Below are 6278 nucleotides of genomic sequence, written 5' to 3' on the forward strand. Positions count from 1 at the left end.
GACCGTATCTTTCTAGCAAGGGAATTTGCTGCTGGAATCCAGTACTGCTGTCGCAGTTTGGCCAACATATGGTTCCTTCCACAGTGGCCTAGTTGTTCATGGATGTGTTTTAACACAAGTTTGGACACATGATGGTGTTTTGGAAGAACCACAGGATGTTTTCGGTCCTCTGGCATAGCCATTCTGCTTAATCTCCCTCCTGTACGAAGTAATCCATCTTGCAGAATAGGATCAAGCTTACGAATGTGGCTCTGACGACTGACATGAGCGTTTTCCTTTTGCGAGGTTTTGATTTCTTCTGGAAATGCCTCCATTTGAGTAAAGCGTACAATTGCATTTTCTGCTCTTTTGACATCTTCTAAAGTAATCTGCTGTACATTCATGCATTTTTTAACTGTTTGCATTTTTCTTTCCATCAGACATTGTTTCTCTGCATTTGAGTTCTTAATACTCATGTTGGTAAGTATTTCCTTTCTTTTCTGACTTAGTTGCAAGAGTATGTCTTTTAGCTTAAGTAGCCATGCTACTGCTCTGGTTAGATTGTTCCAATTTGAGTGATGGTGTATGAATGTGTGAGTAGGATTTTGTTCTTCCTTTACAATTAAGTTCATGCTAAGAACATCCTTCTTCACTTCCACATCATCATCTTCTTCTTCTTCTTCTTCTTCTTCTTCTTCTTCTTCTTCTTCATGTGTTTGTATGGTAATGTCAGAATTTGTCCATTCAGATTCCTGACATTTGAGAAATTCTGGACCATTCAGCCAAACTTTCGAATTCAGAAGAGCACTGGCCTTGAGACCACGAGACGCACAATCAGCTGGATTTTGTTTAGTGTTTATGTATCTCCATTGTTTTACCTTGGTCATTTCTCTGATTGCGTTCACTCTATTGGCCACAAAGGTTTTAAATCTTTTGTTCTCATTCTGAATGTACTTCAGTGTTGACGTACTATCTGTCCAGAAAATGGAGTTCTCAAGAGCAAGTTGTAACTCTGCTTTGATCAGTCTATCCATTCGTACTGCAAGCACTGCTGCAGTGAGTTCCATTCTTGGCATTGTAGTTTGTTTCAATGGTGCAACTCGGGATTTCCCCATTAGAAATGAGGTGTGCACTTCATGTCCTGAATTTAAGAGACGAACGTACGTGACACAACCATAACCACTTTCAGACGAATCACTAAAGTGATGTAGTTGTGCAGATGTTATCGGACCAAAGTTCTTTGGCTTGAAACATCTGTTGACACTGAGCTCTCCAATGCAACTTAGACCTGCCATCCATTCATGCCACAGCTGCGTGTAGTGGTCTGGTAGGTCTTTGTCCCAGGCATAATTCTGCTTGCAAAGATCTTGCAGAATGTTCTTAGCAGTAAGGACGAATGGAGAGATGAAGCCAAGAGGATCGTATACCGAGGATATGATGGACAGTATTCCCCTTCGAGTACATGGCTGCTGTTTCAGGCTCACTGCAAAAGTGAGTTTGTCTCTTTCTATGTGCCACTGTATGCCAAGAGTTCTTTCTGTAGGAAGATCGCTGGATTCCAAGTCGAGGTCTTTGACCTCCTTTGCTCTGGCTGCTTGTGGGATGGACATTAGGACAGTTCTGCTGTTACTTATCCATTTGTGCAAACGAAAGCCTCCCATTGAGCAAGCTCTTTCAAGCTCTTTGCACAACGTCACAGCATCAGCTTCAGTGGCCACCGATTTCAAGCAATCATCCACATAAAAATCTTGCTTAATTGTTTCCACTGTTTCATGCAAAAAGAGATCTTTGAAATCTTCGGCAGTTTGTTTGAGGGCGAAACTTGCACAACTTGGCGAAGATGTTGCCCCGAATAAGTGCACTGTCATTCTGTGTTCTTTCAATGGTTGACCTGAGTCACCATTTGGCCACCATAGAAAACGCAAAAAGTCCACATGGTTCTCCATAACTCTCACCTGGTGAAACATGCTTTCCACATCTGCCATAAGGGCGATTGGCTCCTGGCGGAAGCGCAACAGGACGCCTATCAGGTTACTGGTGAGATTTGGACCTTGTATCAATTTGCTGTTCAAGGATGTTCCCTGGAAGGATGCGGAACAATCGAATACAACTCTCAGGGAGCCCTTCTTTGGATGGTGCACTCCGTGATGTGGAATGTACCACACCTTTCCACTTTGGGTTTCTAGTTCATCAAAAGGCACCGCTTCTGCGTGGCCCTTTTCAAGCATTCCTTCTAGAAATGCAGTATATTCTTTATGATATTGTTCATTCTTTTCAAATTTTCTTTTCAGAGACATAACACGCTGCTGTGCCTGTTGGTAGTTGTTTGGCATCATTAAGTCATTTTCTTTAAAGGGTAACGGTAAGTAATAATGACCATTTCTTAGTTCCTTTGAACTTTCCATCACAGACATGAACTGTTTGTCTTCAACTGACATCTCGGATTTCTCCTCAGCTGCCAGTTCTGGAAAATCCTGATGATACTGTTTAATCAACAAGTCATTCAAATCTGCTACAGATATGCGATTAACTACGGTACATGAGTGACTTCCTTGCATTTGACATGTTTCTTGCATGAGCCCATTGATGACCCATCCTAAGGGTGTTCGAACAGCATATGGCCCATTACCTCTACTATTTATCACCTTCCAAGGCTCCATAAGCTTTGCAGCATTTGTGCCTATTAAGAACTCAATGTCAGCGTCCAATTGTGGAATTTTCACCTCACGTAAGTATTTCCATTTGTCTATTGATTCTTGTGTTGGTATGTGTCGTTTTGAAACTGGTAATTTCGTTTGAGTGTAGACCTCTGGGAGTTTATGGTACAGCAGGCCTTCCATATTGCTGACTTCAAGACCAGAGACTATACTGCTGTGGACATTTTTCTCCTGTCCCATTGTGCACAAGAGTATTGTGGTGTTTTTACCAGAGATGTTTAACTTTCTTTTCAATGAGTCTGTGCAAAATGTAGCTGAGCTACCGGGATCCAGAAATGCATGAGTATTTATGACTTTGTCTGAATTTGAGACTTTTACTTTCACTGGGACGATAGCAAGAGTGCATTGTTTCGATTTACCGACGCCTATTGGATCATCATCATTTACAGATACCATAGCACTACTCAGTGGTTTGTTTCCAGTTGCGACGCAGTCATCTTTAATTCCATCTTTTTCTTTGCCAGTGTGAATGTGAAGGATGGTTGGGTGAGACAGAGAACATGTTTCACATTTCATTCTGTTTTTGCAGGTTTTGCTAACATGTCCCTTTGTTAGACAACCAAAGCACATCCCATTTACTTTCAGGAAATCTATTTTCTCACTGTTTGGTTTGGACTTAAACTTTTCACAATTTCCAAATGTGTGATTTCTTTCACAGAATAAGCAAGGCTTTTCAAGAGCACACTTATTTGTATTCAGTTTGTGTCCATATTGTGACTCGTTCCTTTTTATTTCAGGTGCCTGAGCAACTGTAGTGGCAAAGCTGGTCCTCCCAATAGGTTTGGTGAATGTTTTTTGTGGTTTAGATCTTGACACTACTTTGCTCTCCGTTGGGTTGATGATGTCACCAAATATTGGATCTAGCATTGCTCTAGACTGTCTTTCAATAAAGTCTATCAAGTCCTTGAATGTTGCTCTGTGTTTGTTATCTTGCATGCTACACACATTTGCTCGCCATCTATCTCGCAGCCTAAATGGAAGTTTAGACACAATGAGTCTTAAGTTGGTGGAACTTTCAAGCTCTTTTAATCCATCAATGTCTTGCATTGTATTGTAGCAGCTATGTAAAAAGAGAGCATAAGATCGCAGCCCATTGCCATCTTCTGGTTTGATGGTTGGCCAGTTCAAGGCTTTATTCATGTAAGCAGATGCTATTTTATAGCTGTTCCCAAAACTGTATTCTAGCTGCTTTTTAGCTTCCTTATACGCGACGGTAGGATCCATATGCATAAAGCTACTGACAAGGCTTCTGGGTTGGTCCCTTGTATACTGTTGTAAGTAGTATAGCCTGTCATCCATATTTGTAGTTTTATTCTCAACACATTGCTCAAATGCTTTGATGAAAGTCCTATATTGAAGAGCATCACCATCGAATATGGGAATTTCTCTATCTGGCAGAAGAGAGAGTGTTTGTTGTTTCACTAACATCTCAGTGATTTGAGTTTGTCTTTTTAATAGATCAGTGACGCTTGTATCATTGCCATTTGGGTGAATCTGGCTTCCTATTGGCACTGAGACGCTCAAATTTGCATTTTGTTGTGCACCTACAGTTTGCCTAGGTCCAGTTCGAGGAGCTGATCCTTCTCTCTGCGATCTCACTGGTCTTTGTACTGTTGCAGGGGTGTTATATTCCGTTGGTGTACCGTATTTGTATATGCCCGACACTGAACGTTGGTCTTCAGCTTCTCTGAATATTCTAACCTTTGCCTCTGCAGCAGCAAGTTCGGAATCTATGACCATTTTTTCTCTTCGTGCTTTTAATTTTGCGAGGATATTTGCTTCTTCGATATCAAGGTCAATTTTGTCATCCAAAGCCTGCGCCTTTGCTCTAATAGCCGCACATTCTGCTTCGGCCTTTAGATGAGCGAAAGATTCTCGTGACGCGCAACTGAGAGCACTTGTTGCTTTGCAGCTATGCGTGACACTGTGCGCTGTTTGAGATGCGCTATCTTGAGGCTTAACAATATCGTCCTGATCCTCTTCTTTGTCATCATCTTGATCTATGACACCTTCTAAGAAGCTTTTGAACAGGTTATATTTGGGTTGGTACCAGTCTAAGTTATCGGCCTCCTTTTCATATGCATCTTTAGTTAATTGTTGTACAGTTGCTTGTAAACTAATAAACTCAGCGAAAAATCCATCAAACAAGTTAATTTGTTTCCTAACAGTTTCTTTGTCCTGTCCGGCTTCAATAAGACTATTGATTTCATTTCGTTTGCGTGTTAAAACACCAAGCTTCCCCCTACGTGTTGCAATTAACTTAAACAGTTCTTTTTCATCGGACAAATCCTGCTCTACAGGCTCTTCGTCGGCGGACATTTTTCAAAGATTAACTCAAAAGTTCAACACACAAAAGATCGACAATATTTCAAAGTCAACACATCAACGAGGAGATAAACGCAAGTGAAAAGGCCCATTCAGTTTGTGGTGTAAGCACGGCGGCTCACGTTAAGTCATTGTATGAGCTCAGCGGCCCACTCAATTCAGCGTTTTACTCACAAACGTCCAAAGATAAAGGTTAAATCCTCAAATCCTTCCAGCGGGAAACGTGTATAATCCACAAACTTTAGGGAATGCAGCTCACAATCTTCTAAGTATCCTATGAGTAAATCCGTAAATCAAACTTCCCAAACGCAGGTAACTTCCAAATATTCCGATGCAGTTTCAACTTTCCAATAGCAGAAGGTTTTCAACGCTGTAGTGCCTTCCAGTAAGTCACTTCGGACGCCTCAGGGGTTTCAATAGTTTGTTCGTTCGTTTATTCCAGTATTTCGTTTCGTTCGTCTCTATAAATAAACTGACAAGTAACAAATACAAATACAATTGAAAAACATATGCCTGCTGGCGTTCCAACATCGAGTTCCAAAAACCAACTACCCAAGGATTCCTCCTTTCTCTACCTATATGCCACTAATTGGCACAGGTGTGCAATTTAACTCCTTATGTGCCAAGGCCTTCCAAGGCCACAAGGTCATGTCACCAGCAGGGGTCATTAAATCAACTTAATCACGAGAAAGTAATTAATGGCTCCTACACTGAGTGTTAGATTTATCCACATGTAGCCCTTTATTGATTCACCAAAGAGCTGCATCTGGTTACTGGACTTTGTTGATTGTTACGGTGATGTAGTATGGGCAGCGCTGACCCCTGTTACTGTAATGTCATACTTGGAGGCTCAGTTTGGGTGGTGAGTGGTGATTAATTTGACATCAAAACTATTAGGCATTTTAATAACATTGATGATTTCAGATCATGTGTTGTGGTCTGTGGCTGACATTTGTGGTATTTGAGCTTTTGTGTGTGCATGTGTGTGTGTGTGTGCATGTGTGTGTGCGTGTGTGTGTGTGTGTGTGTATGTGTGTTGGTTTCCTCTTTAAAAAGCTGTGGTTAACTTTACCAACAGATGGCGCCATAGACCATATGTTGGAGTATTTTCTGTCCCCTGCTGGAATGCCATTTCAATGCTCTAAATAAGACTAACATTTTTCACAAATGGAAGACAAAATGTCACTGTTGCGTTTGGTATCACATGTCCACACATAAAAAACAATGCAGTGAATTGTATGCCATGGCTAATAAAAT

Source organism: Alosa sapidissima, chromosome 17, assembly GCF_018492685.1.
Source record: "Alosa sapidissima isolate fAloSap1 chromosome 17, fAloSap1.pri, whole genome shotgun sequence".
NCBI classification, from domain to species: domain Eukaryota; kingdom Metazoa; phylum Chordata; class Actinopteri; order Clupeiformes; family Clupeidae; genus Alosa; species Alosa sapidissima.